Consider the following 18,035-nt stretch of genomic DNA (forward strand, 5'->3'; position numbering starts at 1 on the left):
AACTATGAGACAAGACCATACTGTATGCATACAAACTGCAAGAAATAATTTATAGGACAAATTCCCCATAAGACCATTCAGGGAAAGAAAAAAAAACCCTAAAAGAAAGAGAGAGAAAAAAAGACCTGGCTCTTGACACTAAAGGCTTAACATCAAATGCGGCCAGAAATCCATTTTCACAGTTTTATTGCCCATTCTGGACGCTTCATTTCAAAGGGAAAGAATTTGAATTCAGACACATAAAATTCCCTTTGTTCTCTTGCCCTCCAGCCTTTGGTGCCAGTGTGGACCGTCCTATAGGGAGAGGTTGAGATCAAAAAAAAATTTGCAGCTTAGATACCTGGCCCCAAATGATGCCCCTTGGCATTCTTAATTAAATCAGCTTTGCAATAGATTGACAATGCACTGTCAATTGTAATCATTTATATTAGCAAACAGAGTATTTTTAACAATTTGGAAATATCAGAAGTTCAGTAGACCCAGGGAAAAAAAAGAACTTATAAAATTATACTGCATGATGATCACATACGATATAGTGTATTGGACTGTAGGTCACATAACATCTTATCTTAACATTAGACAAAGCTGGTGGGATTTTGCATATCCTTTCCCATCTGAAAGGGCATTCCCAGTTAAATTCTTCTGGGTTGTTTTTCTGTCAGCTTCAAAACAGAAATTGACTGTACTGTAAGGGGGTAGGAGACGGGGACATTGCAGCTTTGTGATGGAGGGAACCTTTGTTATAGAGAACAGGCCTGATCCAGAATCTACTGTACTGGAGGGAAGTATTCCTATTGATCTCTGTAGGCTTTGGACCAGTACCTGCAGAGATTATTTTTACTGAGAGTTCTGAGGTACTTTTGATATTAAAATCAGCACAGGCATATTTATGAAAGTAAGATATCTCCTTTACAGCAAATGACATCCCTTCTTGTACTGATGAATAAGGTACTTTCTGCTTTCTACAGCGTTATTTCTTTATGTTTTAGCCTCATGCCTCTTTCTATTCCAGTTAATTTGGAATAGATACAGATCACCTCTCAGGCTTCAGAGTATAAATTGATCACTTGGAGAGGTCAGGAAGGCATTTTTTCCTCTCCACATACAGCACTGCACAAGAGATTAGAGGTCTGTGTAACAATGCCTGCATTTCCACTTTCTGTGGAGTTTATAGCTACTTTTTTTCTTTTTTCTTTTTGGAACCCACTGACTGATATTCATTTTACTATGGTAGATTATGCATGACTTTTCCTTCAAACATTTATGTAAGTTGATTTTGATTTTCCTGTATGAAATACAGCTCTACCATTGGGTGTTAGTATGGGATAGCAGATGACTTGTACGTTGGCAAACTGTTTTGTTGTTTGGTGGTAGTTAATGGATACTTCTCTACTAAACTTACAGACATGAGGAATTTTAAATTGCTTATTGGACTGATTTATAGAGAAATTGTTGCTGTAGCAGTTAGAAACTTATTGCTAACCTTGAAAAACATATTGTTTACCATAAACTATCCATGGAGTAAAGGACCTTTAATGTTTTATGAAATTAAAAAAAGTGGTTCTGAGACATACCAATCAACTGTTGCAGATTTTACCATAATTAAAACACTTTCGCAAGCCTTACATCTTTGAATTTCAACACAGTAGGGACATTTTGATATTTCTCTCAACTGAACTATTGCCAAATTCTTGAGTGTTAAGGACCTCACAGACATCCTAGCAATTCATTTGTCCAGAAACAGGAGGTATTCTTAAAAGATAAGAAAGAAGCTAAAAAAATATTCTGTCCTGACCTGAATTGTGGAAGAATCGAGACCTGAAACTTGAGAACTGGCCTTCAGAATGACCTGCCAGAGGTCCCTCGGAAATTATTCTTGTGAACTGAGATCAAGAGTTTTCAAGTAAGGATCCATCCACCAACTATTATACAGAAAAGAAAGTGGCATCTCATTTGGTGAGGTCCGTTTTGAAGCACATCCTAAAGACATTTTAAATTACAGCAGATTGAACCACAGCTGGAAGTGAATGGGGGAGATTTTAAATTCAGATTTTCTACAGTAGTTTATGTCAGCATGGTGGCAAGGAGCTGGAATGTGCACTTCCTGGAGCTTCTAAATATATGTAAAATTTACCTCATTACAGTAGTTGATCATTAGTAGAGATTGCTTGACAAGATTTAGATATCAGCATAAGATCAAATACAGATCTGTGCTGTTGTTCCTGCAGTCAGAGAAACAATCTGAAGTTCTTCCCCTTCGTGTTTTCTTTTCCGCTTCCATTTTTCTCTAAAACTGCTCTTGTCTTTCACTCCTGTTTCTTTCTACTACACTTTTTCTTCTTCCTAAGAAGGTATATATTCAGTGCAGGATATATTATGTCTTGATTATACAGCCAGCTGTTTCCTCTAAACATGCCTTGTGAGGGCAGTCATTGAGCTCTGCAGAGTATTCCTCTTCTGTTCTTTCACCAGTCTCAAATCCCTGAGCAAAAACAAGCTTGTATGTCAGGATGTCCTCTCCTTTTTGTATCAGTGTACATTACCAGAATTTCCATTTTGCTTTGAGAAATTTTCTCTGGTTCTTAGATAGCCCTATTTCCCTATTCTAGAATTTCTTCAACCAGTCTACATTCTTCTTCCAAATCAGCAGTGCCTGCCAATAGGGAACTTCTGTTTAGCTTTGGGAACTTGCTGAAGTGAGAACTGGTCTCCTTTTATATTTAAACAATAACTTTCCAGCTACAAGAAAACTGAAGAGCTTAGTAAGTGCCTGGTAGTTCAAGCAGCCATTAACTTTGCAGCACTCATCAAAGAGGAGGAGGTGGCAACTCCTCAATGACATCTACTCTGATATGGTCTCTTTCTCCAGATCTCTAGATTACACAGGGCAGAAATCAAGAGTTTTCAGTTAATTTAATTATCTATTATTAGTGAATTTATAATTCATTATTTGTAGATAATTTTTCTGCTTATTTTTATGCACTCTGTGAAAGATTAGTAGCTGTTGACATAGTTAAGTCCAGTGAATACTCACTACCTGAAACTTTTAAATGTCAAGAAACCATGGTGCTGCAATGGCTTCAAAAGTATCGTACTCTGTAATCATGCTAAATTTACTTAGTTTGGGCATATGTTTTCAACTGAGAAAATTAGATTTTTTGATGAACCTATTTAAAGAAAGTCAGCTTTTTGCAGATACTCTCAGTGAAGGACAAAACTAAATCTAACACATTTAAAATTTTTAGTATTTTGGCATGAAGTATGATGGTGTTATCTCATGGGAGTTGTGTTTCAGGTATTGCATGGTTCCATTTTCCTTTTTAGACAAGTTCCTTCATTAGAGTTCATCTGTAAAGATGTCATGTAACTGCATAATTGCTATGGTACACTGAAAAGCCACAAGAAGAAAGGAGAACCTTCAGGAATTGTAGTCCTGCTAGGAAGTGAGACATTAAGAAAAATAAATGGGATAGAAAGCATAACTGATTTACACTTCTTGTAGAAAATCATAATGACATTTATGGTTCCAATATTTGTAAATCCTTGAATTTCAGATAAAAATATTCAGATTTTGACGTTTTTTGCCCTTGCCTTCTAACCCCACTTTAAAAAAACACAAACCAAAACCCAAAAAGATAAATATCTGCCACCATCCACAGTCCATTATAAGAAAAACCTTTATTGAGGTCTCTAAAAAAAAACAACTAAAATTCACCTGGGAACAGGAAAGCTAACTTTATTGTAAATTTTATTTTTTCCCCTTCCTGTTCCAAGTGGATATCTGTGAAGATTTATTTCCTATGTAGATCCAATGGTAATTTAGGATGATAAATATCTCAGAGACAACTCTCTGCAGCCTCAGTGAAAATGTATGCCTGAAGCTAATTTTCTCCAATAGTCTAGCTTTTCCAGTTATATTGGCTTCTGAATAGTCCAGTCTTTTGTTTTCCTGTGAACTCAAGAGAGATTTTGCTTTTCAGAAAAGACAGAGGGTCTTATTTGTCAGGGGTGTCCATGAAAATGGTCCTGTCAAGGGATTCCTGTGAGTGTGCTTGTAGATAGGAGAATATTCCCATTTAAGCTCTATCATGACTGTAATGGAACTTTAATGTGCAGTTATATGAAATAAGTTTGAAAGAGAAACAAAAAACTCAGATCTGTCCATGTCTCCCAGGGCAGAATGATCTGTACCTAAACCAGACTTGTCATCTCTATCTAACCTGCTCTTAGAAATTTCCAACCATCTATATTCCATCATCTCTTTAGATAACATACTCAAAAATTTACAATTAATATTTTCTAGCTCATTATTTTTTGCCTTATAGCGTGGAGAACAGGTGATCCCATTTTGCTTTGTAATGTCCTTTTCTGACTCTACACTGTTCTTTATTGCCCTGTCCCACAGTCTCTTTTTGAAGAGTTTACATCTTTCCTCAGGTGTGAGGCCACAGCTGGACTCAGTTCTCCATTTGTGGTTGTATCAGCTCAGAGGAGAGGAGATATTACCTGCGTGCCTTTTAGATGACACTTTTTGTACATATGTTTGCATTTTTTCCAAAACATGACATACCTTACTTAGGGTGAATATTCCTAATCCTAAGTGGGCATAGAACTTTACCCTTGTCCTTAGTAAATTGTATCTTACTTTTTTAAGGTCATTATTTCATCCAATTAGTTTTGAAGTCTAATCCAAAGTGCCTAAAGTGTGGTTTAGCTACATGTCATCTGTACGTTTACTACAAATACATATTTTTCCACCATCAAGTTATAAATGAAATACAATAATAATAATAATGGCCAGTCTTCGCGAGCAAAGATTTTCGAGCCTGCGCAGTGGATTTTTTAGGTGAGACCCAGCGTGCGCTGAACTGAGCCCACCCTTTAATCCTGAGGTTCATCTGCCGGGGCCGAGCAAGCTTGGACATTGGCAGTGAGGTCCCCAGGACGTAGGTTTGTTTAGAGTGACCTTCTCTTAGATGGATTGCCTTACAGGGCTGACGAGCTCCATCTGCCCGGGGGGCTGGGAATCAAACCCGGGTCGCAGCGGTGAGAGTCCTGCACCCTAACCACTAGACCACTAGAGATGCCATGGAACATTCAATGCATCCATCCAGAATAAGAAGAAATCACTAAATATATCTGCCTTAGTTAAGTTTCAGTAATATTTTATTTGCCTTCTTTTCATCACATGCTGTAAGTATTTGGTAAAATCTTAGTTAAGTCGTTGCAATTGAGAGTTCAGATGCAGAAAAAGGGAGATGGGTAAATTCATATCAGCAAAGATCAGTTTGTTTTAAAGTTAATTTTGGTCCACTTTATGCAAAGAACAAAAATTATAAAAATTTCATTTAAATGAAACTCAGATCTTATTATGACAAATGATCTACATTTATCTTGGTTGTAACTTAGAAGCATGTTCAACTTGTTTACTAGTTTACATGAATTCTTTTTCCTACCTGTACCTCCACACCTCTTGTTTTCTTCTATTAACCTACAGTGGAATAAGTGAATCTCAGCGAAATAACCAAATAATTGAAAAGCAAGTGGTCTAAAAAAGAGCACATCTTATATGAGTTAAGTTATATTTGTTTTGGAGGACAAATGAGGTCTTGGTGTCTGTTTCTGTTCCAAATATTATAAATATCTAAACTCTACCTATGAATATAATCCCCTATTTAATACCATCATTATCTAACCTACTTCATGGGGGCCCACCATTTAATTTTGAGTATATAACTTTTACCTCCTTTCAGCTCTATGTTCCATTTGGCTCTTTCTGCCTGTTTTTTTAAACTGGGCATCAGACAGCCCACCGAGAGCTCAGCACTGTGAGAGAACTCCACATTGTTCACATAGTTTCTCAAACAAGACTGCAGTGAGTTCTGTTAAAAACAACATTTACCATGGCATGGTGCAAATATCTCATAGTGGAAAACACACTAAGCAAGGAAATACTGTGGTAAAATCAATAGCCCGGAACATTATTATGCTTTCTAATGGCACCCACTGTTTGAGCTGGGAACATATACAGATATTTCCACTTTTCTTATGTCCTATTCATGACTACTGGAATCAAATTACAGTTAGGTCTGCAACAAAGACAATATTCTAGACTCCAGGCTCCTCTGAAGCAAAGCTTGTCTGGGGTCTGGAATCTGACCCCAAACCCACTGAATTTGGATTTTCCCTTCGATTCAACCAGCTCTAAGTCTGAAGGGAACAGCATCCAGCACAAAGAAAGTGGATAGTGTGCTTCATTTAGACACAGCTGGCTCTGGGTCCTGCACACTGCTTCTCCTTCAGATGAGAGGGGGAGAGAGACAGGTGTCCCTGGGGATGACCACTGGAAGCGTGGAATTCCCCATCCTGAGGGATGTAGAACCTCACTTCCTGTAGGATGTGCCACATGCCTGTTGACTCAGGGAGTGTTTTAGCCGGGGGAGGAATACATTGAATGCATTCAACATCCTCCTGAGCTGCAGTACATGTGGACATGCAGAACTGACATAGCCTGTCTTTGGTGATTCACAGCAAACCTCCACACCCTCTAGCTGGTGGCTGTCAGAGACATCCCTGTCCTGGAATGCTGGGATGTGGCAAACAGGAGAGCAATGCAGTCACAGTTGGGATGGCAGCTCCTGTTAGTCCTTCAGAGCCGTTCTGTTTGGGGCAGCATAGAGACAGATGCTAATAGTGCTGAGGTTAAACTTCAAAATCATTAATTTTTTTAGATTTTGGAGGAAAAAAAATGGTGTATGGATATGACAGCATATACACATTATTAAAAAAATGGCTCTTATTTTCAATATATAGCACTTTTGAACACAAAACTGGATGTACATCTTCAGTAAATATTATAATTCGGGGGATTTTTCTAGTAACACCTAAAGGAGTAATTCTTATTTTGCTTACTCCCTAAGAAGTGTAAAATTGTTCCATATGTTTAGCATAAGTCCCATTGTACAAAACAAAATACTTTCTCTTCTTTTGGAAGAGAAAGTAATTGAAAACAATCTTCATGTGTTTTACCACTTCCTCAGCATTGCGATCTCTAAGAGCTGAGGCTGGAATATGGCCCATGAAGTAATAAAATACTATATTAACAGCATTTATATGTATGTGTATATGGAATATTCTTAAATATGTATTATTCTTTGATTAGGAGGATAAAATTTCATAAATGTTATGAAATACCTGTATATTTATAAATATTCCATCCTTATCTGCATGAGAAACTAAACATATTGTAATTAGATAACAATAATGAACCTTCGTATAGTTCAAATATTTAGCGTGTGGTCAAGCAGTTTAGCAAGTGGGCAGATAGTGACCCAAATTACAAATAAACCTTCTTTTGACTTCAAGAGGAGTACAGATTCATTATTGTAGAGACAATTTGTGTATATATATATATATACATATTTGTGGTATGCTTAAATGCATTTTGGAATCATTATTTTAAACAATCATTCAAGGGTGAGGAAAGGTGGAAACTAATAGTTAAAAATTTCTCCCCACTTAGATTTTTGTCCTTTTCATATTATATTACTTGTAATCTTGACTAAAGTACTTTATGCAAGACTCAGAGGCAACCCCCCCCTTGTATATATTTTATATTTAAATAATTGAATGCTGGTAGAAAGGAGTGATTTTGATGAGTTTGCAGTTTTGCATTGAAATTAAATATATTGTAAGCACAGGGAAACACAACTCAGTGCCCTGTGAAGGTCTGATGTCATGGTCAACACATGAAATTTGCATAAGAGGTTATTCAAAAGAGAGACAGGAGACTTCCCTATTGTATTAGCATGGTAATGCAATTCTTTGTGGCTATTATCCTGACCCCCATCAGCTCTGCTATGCACGGGGTTTGAGTTTTTACGAGCTGTAGGCTTTTATGCTGAGATTTTTATTAACCTAATTAAAAGTTTTATAAAAGTAAATTATATTTATGTTTGTGCCTCCTATTTGCAATCATTAGGGAACCCAGACCACCTCTGGTGACTTCAGAGAGGGCTGGTCAGATCCCATCTGTGTAAATCTTGTGAGTTGTCATAGACTCATTGCATTTGATTTACATGTGAAACCTGCGGACTGAGCACAAATGCTAACCAGACAGCTGATAAATAACACAATACCAAAGCAACACTATTACATTTCTTTAACTCCTTTCTTACAAGGACCTCCAAAAGTTTTTCAGATCTTAATGAATTAACCTTCACAGTAAAAAGATCTTGTTACAATAATATCCACAACATCAGAATACTAATGTTTATAGACCTTTATAATGTTTATCAGTTTGATACCTTGTAACTTCAGTAATGGACTAAGACTCATCACACAAGTTTTCTTAAAAAGAAAACGAAATACTGCTCTTGTCCCAAACATCTCACAAACTAGAGGCCTGACTATTGTTTTGCGTCTCACCACCTCTCTGCTGAGACATGTCTGTGTAGGTCTGATGCATGTGAAAACCAAACATGCTCATGTTAACCTGGAAGTGGTTTAAATCCACTGTGAGTTTGGTTTCAGGCAACCAGTTTCGTTTCTTCTTTGCAACAGGCTAGAAGCATGTATACTCTCAGTTATAAAGTCTCAGCTGAGGGCTGTACCTCAACTTCTTGTGGTTGACCTTCTCATACCCTAAATCTTGTACTGCCTTAAAATGAGGTAGCAATTCCAGCTTTACAACCATAAACAAAAAGAAGTTGTAAAGCAAGATGACTGGGTCAGGTGTCAGGCCCAAGAATAAAAGTTTATTTCCCACTGTATAGTCATAAGTGTTGAGACCTGTAGCAGGGCCCAAAAGCAATTTAATATGGATATCTGGGAAACTAGTCTTAGGTTATACAGAAATGATTTGCATGTAAAACTCACTCATCTCAGCTTTTCTCAACTGCATAAGAGCCTCACCCACTGTCCAGTAATGCCAGGGGGAAGTTTTGCAAAACCTTCCTCCAGAGATACATTGGGGTCAAGTAAGATTTCTCTCTGAATGCAAGAACGGAATAATGTGGTTAGTGATGGCATAGAGGAGAGAAACCACAGAGACTAACAAGCTGCTGCTTGCTGCAATGCAAACTAACTGCAAAGAGGCACATGGATTCACACAACCAATAGCTGTGGTCCTTCTGTCACTGTGCCTCTTGATGCACCTCTGAGATTCCCTAGACAAACCTGTCAGTATGACCTCTTTGTCTTCCTTATATCTTTTACTTTGGCTTGTCTAGTTCTACTGAACTGTACTAAGACTTCAGTGGATGCTGGATCAGGCCTTGGATTCTCTATAAAACAGTGTTATGCACCTAGGTTAAGCAGCTCCTAAGGGGAAAGAAACAGATGCCAGGAGTGTAACAGAAAGGAGCTTTTGAAGAAAAAGTTGTGAAACAGATCTATTAGCAACTAGTACTACAGGGCTGAAAGCCACCTTGATGGTGGGGGGAGAGGGAAAGCACATAGGGTGACATCAACCATGTGCTGCACTGCTTGTTGTTCGTGGCTGGGCAAGGGAAACACATGCCAAATTCCTGTCTGTTTTGCAGCATGCGATGTGTGTCTTGATATAGTTGCTGTTGATTATTTGGAAATATTTACTTTATGAGACCTAATGGTTACTGTAGCTATTCTAGGAACAGGGTTTTGATGGTCACTGCTGCAAAAGAGTATCCTCTAGGTAGTGTTATAAAAATTAAAATTAAACCAATATGCAATATTATTATTATTATTACTATTATAGCAGTATTTAATTACTGAGTAGTAAAACAATCAGATTTAGGTAATGTCAGAATTAAAGTGGACCATTCAACTTTAATTTAACCCATTTATGAATATGGTTCATATTAATATTAATTATGCAATTGCCTGTTAGTTTTCCTGTAAGATCCAGGGTTTATTCTGAACACAGAATGAGTGGTGTTTATTAAATAAGCTGCTATTCAACAGACAGTTTAATTTCCATTATTTTATCTGGGCAATTTTAATGTGCGTTGGTCAATAGGATGTATTACAGCTGCATTTAACTTACAAAAACTTGCCAGTTTTACCTGAAAGTGGTTTCTTCATTTTGTTAAGGCATTTCCCAAATGTTTCTGTAATTAGAATGTGTGCAGAATGAGTAATTCTGTAAAACCCATAGAGGTGCACCATAAACACCACAATAATTGTCATGTTTCTAATAACACCCATTAGGGTGCTGTCAACGCCACATTAATCAACCAAGACCAAATTTTGCCAGGTTTTATTTCCATCACTGTTGGGTCAAATGTAGCCTGAGTCATCATTAAACAGAACTTTTTACAGTCTTCTGTTTTCCTTGAGTTCTAATGTGAATTTGGATGGTGTTTTTCAGCCCATGCCCTAGGCTATGCAGGGTCACATCCCAGAGTCCTATTGCTCTGGCTCTAGGAGGACGCATCCCCTGCATGATGAGTGCAATGCAGGGATACTGCCTGGTAGCAAAAGAATACTCATGTTATCATAGTCAGGATAAAATCTGTTTGAAATAAATGCTGAGGAACAAGGTACAACTTAGTGGAGTTGTGTGCTAACCTGATAGTTCTGTCTGTGATCCTGACTCAACTCACTTGAGTGTCCCCCCACTACATTGCCTGGTGTTAAGTAACATGTATGAATTAACAACATGACTGGCAATCTCAGTGAGGAAGGCAGAGCAAGGACTGACAGTCCTCACATGATGCACTTGGAATAGGTGGTAGAGTTGTTCTCCAGGCCATGCTTTCCTCATGTCTGTAGACCAGACTGTGGTACCTTTTAACAACACAGCCTCTTCTGGTTTTGTTGCTAACCAAGTAGGAGACGACTTTCATAGTGAAAACAGAGCCATTCTCCCAGGCAAGAAAAAGAAAGGGTGAATACTGACTGCATGTGGGGAAGTTAAAACTTTTAAGTGTAGTCCAATACTAGGGAAATGCCTTTTATGCAAGAGATATTGTATTTGGAGATGATTTTCCTTTGCCTTCTTTATGATACAAGATGACATCCCAGAATGCATTTTCTGTGTTCCTCATTTTTGGGCAGTTATGAACAATTACATAATTTTTTTTTTCCCCTGCTGGAATGGAAAAACGCTGAGAAACAATTTAGATGATACCTGAAGGGATAAAGAAACTTCTAGGTGCAAAACGAGTCAGGAATGCTCTGTGTTTTGCTGGCAATCTGTGGAAGATTGGGGGCAGTACAACATTTACTAAACCAGAGCTTTACCTTTTGACATTAAGATAAAATAAATCAAAAAACCTCCTCTGGTACATAAAGTTTTTCTGGGATACACAGAGCACTAGAATCTAAGTGCAGCTTAGAATCACCTAGGTTTTTCACCCATAGGGAAATTTCAGCCCTGACACCAAAATAGACCTTATGGAATGGAGCTACATTAAATAAAAATATTTTTTAAAAAATAAGAGATTTAAGGATTTTTGAATTTCCACTTGCAAAGTCCATACTGCTTTACCTCATTTTTCTTTGGAAAAAGGGATAACTCGAAAAGACAAAACAGGAGCATGGTCATTTAAAAAGAAAAGAATCTACTGTACAAAAATGTTTGCATTGTTTGTGAGAATTGTTGACAACACATTCACCAAGACCTGCTAGTACTTCACCATCAGGTCATTCTGATTCAGGAGTAATTTACATCTCTCTCACAGTGTGTTTCAATAAACAGCTAACTCTGATCTATATTATAGTTAGTTCTAACAAGCCAGATTTCAAAAGGTTTATCCATCTAGCTGAAATGAACTTCAGTAATCTTTGCGTACAAAATACCCACATAGGCTATTTGTCTTGGACTTGAGTGTTTGGCAAAAAGCCTGACTTAAGCCTTGAGCATGAGAGCTTAGTGAAAAATGCTGTCATTCATGGGGGTGGGGGGTTGATGTCCAGGGCTGAGCCCACCCTCTGTACTTAGTTCTAAGCTTCTTCGCAACAGCAGAGAAACCACAAGACAAGTTTTATCATCTGGCAAACCTGTCGCTTGAAAAAGAAAATTACTCCAGTAAAATACATCAACAATTATAGTACATTTTAATTAGGTGCATATCACATAATCACAGCTCAATTTTTATTAGTGTATAAAGTTTCTAAAAGGAACTCAAACCAAAATCCCAACCCAATGCTATTCACTGTAAGAGCTTTAGGAGAGACCCTTGGTAGCAGTGGTCTGTGCCTTCACACCTGTGGAAAGTTAGTTTTGGCTGTTGGAAAATACAGAGATTAGGTCATAAGAGGGTTGGGTTGTCAGCTAGAGACTGGGCAGAAATGAACACCTCACTGTGTCTCACTGTCACATCAAATAAAAGAGGAAGGATTTAGGCTGACACTGAGTGAAAGAGGAGCAGGATGGCAAAACAGGCCATCCTGCCATTGCAATGGCAGAACCTGTTCCCAGTTCAGGGATGGTACTATACTGACATATGGATGCAGCGAAGGAAACTTTTAAAACAGAGGGAAATGCTTAGTCTGGTGAGTTATACCTACCTCAGACAGTTATCTGATGAGTCTGCCTTTTTCTTACGTTTTGGCAAGACTTACTTAGTTTGTCTTGCCAGTAAGTTCTCATCTAATTGAATTGACAAGCATGGACATTTTTAAATTAAAGTTTCCAATCTGCCCCAAATTCAACTGGTTATATTTTATTGTAGTGTAGTGTCTGCCATATGAGTTAATATATTGAGTCACTTAGAGCCGCTGAAGAAGAAAGCTGATAAAATATCTTTGCACTGGCAGAGAGTAGACCTGCGCTCTTTTTAGGTCATTCTTTCTGGTACTGTGCTGGCTTTAAGCCCCTTGTGTTTGGATTGGCATGAATGCCTCCTTTCATTATTATTCTTATCCCTAATACTCTTCTCAACTTTAAACAGTGGATTCCTGGTTGTGAGTTACTCCCATTCATTGCAGTGTCTCATTTGCTGATCATGAAGCACCAAGACTGTGTGTTCAAGAGGTCAGTCTTACCAATTTTGAGAAGTCCTGCAAGCTGCTGGTCAGCCTCAACTCCCACTAAATTCAACAACAGTGAAGGCTTCTCTGTATTTCTGCAGTTGGCAAGATGAAGCTATAAATGGGTAATTATAATTAGATAATTAAACATTAGGTATTGTGAAGTCTTTTAAAACACCTCTGTCCTTCCTTTCCTTTTCCCCGTTGTTGAGACATTTCTAAAAAGCCCATATTCTACATTTTTTTAGGTGTGAAATTATAAATTTACCTTTTTAAGTTTCTATTTCCATATTTTTGAAGTGCGTGCTTTAAAAATGTGTGCCTATGTGAATATTAGTTGTTAAGACCCCTTTTGGAGGGATTAGACTCTGTAATGCCTGTGAACACAAAATACCAAGCAGTCTTTTGTATGGAAGGCACATCCAGAACGATGTTCATGCTCAGGTCTCTGAGACTCAGTCATTGGCAAGATATTCTGAAGAGTACTGATGTGCAGGGAGATGATATTTGTGTATTTTGTGTGTTTGCACACACGTGCACGGGAGTGTGTTTTGCCAGAAAGTGTGCGGACCCAGTGCATTAATACTTGGAAATTAAAGCTGCCATATATGAAGTTTTAGAACAGTTTGCCAAGTCTTATTCAACAGCCCCATGATTTCTAAATGACAAATATTTTCTTGGAGGCTGAGAACGTCTATGCCAAGATTCAATCCTAATTGCCCACTGCAATGTCTGAGCTAAGGAGCCATGAAAAATGAAATATATACTGGAAAGTAAAGAGGGAAAAAGTTAGCTTTTGCAGTTTTGCCAGGTGAGTACTTAAATAGTTGATTCTAAGCTTACTACGGTAATTTACAATTACAATTACCTGCTACAATCTGTATATTGAATGATGCTATTTAGGAAAGAGTTTTATCTGATTGCAAGGAGCACTTAAAAAAGGCACTTTTACATATCACACTGTTTGGAGTTGTGACTATCAGGATCTGATCCAAAGCCTACTGAAGGCAAGGGAAAGAGACCTGTTAAGTTTAAGAAGTTTGGATTGGACCTGAGTGACAGCATAAGATAGATCTTTTTTCTCTTCTTAAAAGTAAAGCGGACTCACCTTTTAAGTTTTGTAGGTTAAATTCTATCCAGATTATCATGAGCTAAGAGCTAAGGATCTTTCTTGTGCCATGTAATATTAAACCTCTTCATAACATTAAAATTCTTCTTCATTTCTTCATTGAAAATTCTTCTGTTCTTCAGTGGTCACAGGAAGTTGAGTTAGAAATAGAGTCCACAGTCTTTTTGATTTTTTTGTCTGCATACATATATATCGTAGAAAAATTCACTTGTCTCAGTCACACCTATGCTTGGATAAAACAACCCTGTAATTGTGTTGCTGTAACCCTAGTCTTTTACCCCATATGGCTCTTATCAGAATTTTTTTCCACGATAGCAAAAATACAGAATGAGTCTCACTTGATTATACCATAGCACCACAATTATCTCCTCACAGTACAGAAGGCACTGCCAATCACCTCTCTTGGTAGCAATGTTTAAAGGTTAGGTTGGGAGCACTTAGAAACCAGGGACTGCATCGTCCTCTGCCTGCCATAGCACCCGCAGTGAATTGATCATACTTGATTACAATATATGAAATCCCAGCCTGCAATACAGCAGTTATATTGCAAAGCTTGTATGTAATCAGGGGAAAAATCCAAGAGTCTTGCTGTGAAACAGTAGGGTTGGAAGGTAGAACAGAAAATGTGGGTAGTCTGGAGGTAGAGAGGGAGGTTCAGAGGTTAGGCTAAGCTGGGGAAGTATCTTTTTCTGTGTCTGTCCCAGCAGAAGTCTCTAGAGCCAGGGAACAGCCTGAAACCGTGCAATATTTTCCAAGAAAGGAAAAGTACAAGTCCTGCAAAGGGAACACATGATGAAATGATGAGGGAGGAAGATGATCATGGTGGAACTGTTATAGAATATCAAATTACCATGAGACAGTTTTGTGTTGCAGTGGATAATTTAGTCCCGCACAAAAACCTGAGAAATCAACTGTTGAAACAGATTACCTTAAAAAATTTTAAAGACACTGGCGTCTGCTTTCACAACAAATCCCAGAAATCCTTATTGCCATTTCATCTTCAGTTTTATTCCCTCTTCTTGGCATCCTCCATATTAGCATTAGTCAACATCAGGGATGGATCATTAGATTCATAGCATGTCCACAACCTGGCTGTGAACCACTTGTGCAGAAAATGCAATGTGTCCTAGACACATTAATTGCTCAAGCACTGAAAAAGTGAGCCAGACATACTGTATGGTATTTGGTCCTGAATGCTATGAGGTATAACTCTTGTTGGGCTGTTCAATGTTAGAAACTGCTGAGAGTCTCAGTCCTTAGAAATTTCAGATGGAGTTTCATCAAGCATGCTTCTGGAGACAGACTGTGTCTCAGTTCAGCTTCAAGCCAATGACTGCCTATCTTCATCACTTGATCTTATAATTCCACTCTTTTCCAGCTTATAGAAAGCTCTTTCTTGCACCTTAACCAGGAAGATACACAGTTCAGGCAAAGCAACTCTTTCTCTTGGCGAAGAATTTTGGTCATGATAAAATCTCTCATTTGATTTTCATTCTTTTCTTCAAATATGTGTCAAGATCTTACTGTATGAGGAATCTGTGCAAAGACTTTGGTGAAAATAAATTTTCAGTTCTAAACCAGATCCTCCATAATGATAATGACTACACAACGAATGCAAAATGAATACTTTTTAATTCATTAATTCTTGTCTTTTGCAGTTTTTGTTGATGGATTTCCTGACATGTTGAGACTCCAACGCTAACTATAGAAAAATACCTGCCAGATTAAATATTATTAAATATGAATTTAAGGCATATTACTTAAAAAAATCCAAGTTATATATGCAGACATATGTACAATATTTTTAATTTCAGTTTGCCATTATTTAGAGGTTATTCCTAGACTATAGAGCAGAATGCAGACAATCATACAAAACTTAGTCCAATAAGTTGCAAAATGAGTCTTTCACTGTTCTAGGAGTTGGTGTGCATAGGAATTAAACACCTCGTGACAAGCTGCTTGTTTTCCACCTTCTGATCCATACAACCTGTAGTCTGGTAGAGGACATCTGAATAACAAAACATGTAAAGCTGGAACTACTAATTGTTAGTCCTATATCACCTGCATCCCAGCTTTGTATTTTGTTAAAGGTCAAAGGGCAGAAGATCTGAAGTCTTTCCTGCAAAGAGTTGTTGGTTGACAGAGAGGAGCTCAGGTGTAGTTAATAAAGTTTGCTCTGAACCTGCACTTTCTGAGAACCTTACATAAATACCATATATCTACTTCATCTTGTCAAAAGCTTTGTAAGTGTCAGACTGCACAGGCAAGTGCCAAAATATGTAACCAGTTTTACAAATGAATAAGGTTAACAGGTATCTCCCCGCAGAGCAACAATTTCCCTTTTATAAACCCCCCCCTGAACTGGGAAAGTGCTGCATGGACATACAGTTTTCAGCATGCAGCCAACATTTAAGCAATAATCCAAAGTGACAGTTTTATGACAGATCTGAGTAACTCAGGATCTTTTTCTCCTTTCTTAAGTGAGATCCACATCCAGGCAATTTACAGATACTGAACAAAGGAAGGACTCTCCTCAAAGAGCAATGAGGTATGAAGAAATGACCAATCCTTCCAAACGTTAAAGAGATTTAAATCAGAATGCCATTTCCAGGTTAACACTTCTGATCTCTAAAGTACCAGCATAAAAAATGTGTTAATGACAATTGACAAAGTTACCCTTCCTGGGCAGCTAATGACATCTTAACTCACAGAGCTAATATCTCTGTACATTTCAATTTGCAATCCTTTGCAGAGCTCAGTAAAGGGATACATGTGTTGTTACTACATTCGGGTCAAGCTCTCCTACTATTAAATACAAAAGCAATTTTTAAAGCAATGATATGGCTGACATACAAGCCCATAAAACCAGAAGAATTCCCTGTTAAATCTACAACTGGTCCCTGCACTCAGCTCTGTTGTGTCTAAACATTTCAGTCCACAGGGACCTATAAAAGAAACTCTCCACAGTAGATGATATTACACGATCCATGTGGTCATTTGTAAATGCTGTAGTACATAAAATGCACCAAGGAATTCATTGAGGTTTTTATATTAGTATCTTGTTTGGTTTGGTTTTCTCAGTTGCACAGTAATGGATCTCCATAGATTGGATTTTTATTAGATTACTATGCTGTCCTTTTAAGGAGATGGTCCTCTCTAGAGACTGTGGCAAAACACATTATAGAAAATAATCTAGCCCAATCATCTTCTGGGATCAGACTGGAAAAGAAGGACAAAGTCCTCATTTAATTCTACATCCTTAGAACACTGTAGCTAGGTCTTTGTCAGCTAAACCAAGGATTCCCAGTTGTCACAACAATCTCACTTATGGACTTCTCTAGAATTCTTAAGCAAAAGAAAGTGTAAAATTGCATGGTGTTTGCAACAATTTATCTGTAAAGCTATGAATAAAGCTGATTGTGTAAGTGCTCACTTATACATTTCCCTATGGAAAATTAATTTTTTTTTCTAAGTGGAAATTAGTGTCTGCTTTATGAAAAAAAGATCAATACATTTGAGAACCCTAGGTCTCAAACAAACATTTGAACATTGAAGTATTTGAAGTATTTTAGCAGTTTTATCTTTTTTTTTCTTTTGACAAAATTTACAGTTCTTTTTATTCAGTAGAGGAGAAGAAACTACAGCAAGTACTAGCACAGGTTAACAAGTATGATTGCAGAGTCGCACAGCTCCCACTAAAGCCAGTGCCCTGTATCATGTCCACAGCAACATTTCAGGTATGAAAACACTGCTCAAGGAACCATGCTTGCAGAGCTAAGAGAAACTAGTTTTCTACAGCTATACACCAACAGAGATTTGCCCTTCCACCTATTAACTTGTTTTTTCAGATGGAACCAAAGGCCTGTATACTTCTTGCCTCACGCTGATGGCTTTTCTTTCTATGCCTACAGCCAAGGTTTCGCAGTCCTACAGAGGTAATACAGTGTTGCTT

Source organism: Lepidothrix coronata, unplaced genomic scaffold (genome assembly GCF_001604755.1).
Source record: "Lepidothrix coronata isolate B3197 unplaced genomic scaffold, Lepidothrix_coronata-1.0 Scaffold19, whole genome shotgun sequence".
Taxonomy (NCBI): domain Eukaryota; kingdom Metazoa; phylum Chordata; class Aves; order Passeriformes; family Pipridae; genus Lepidothrix; species Lepidothrix coronata.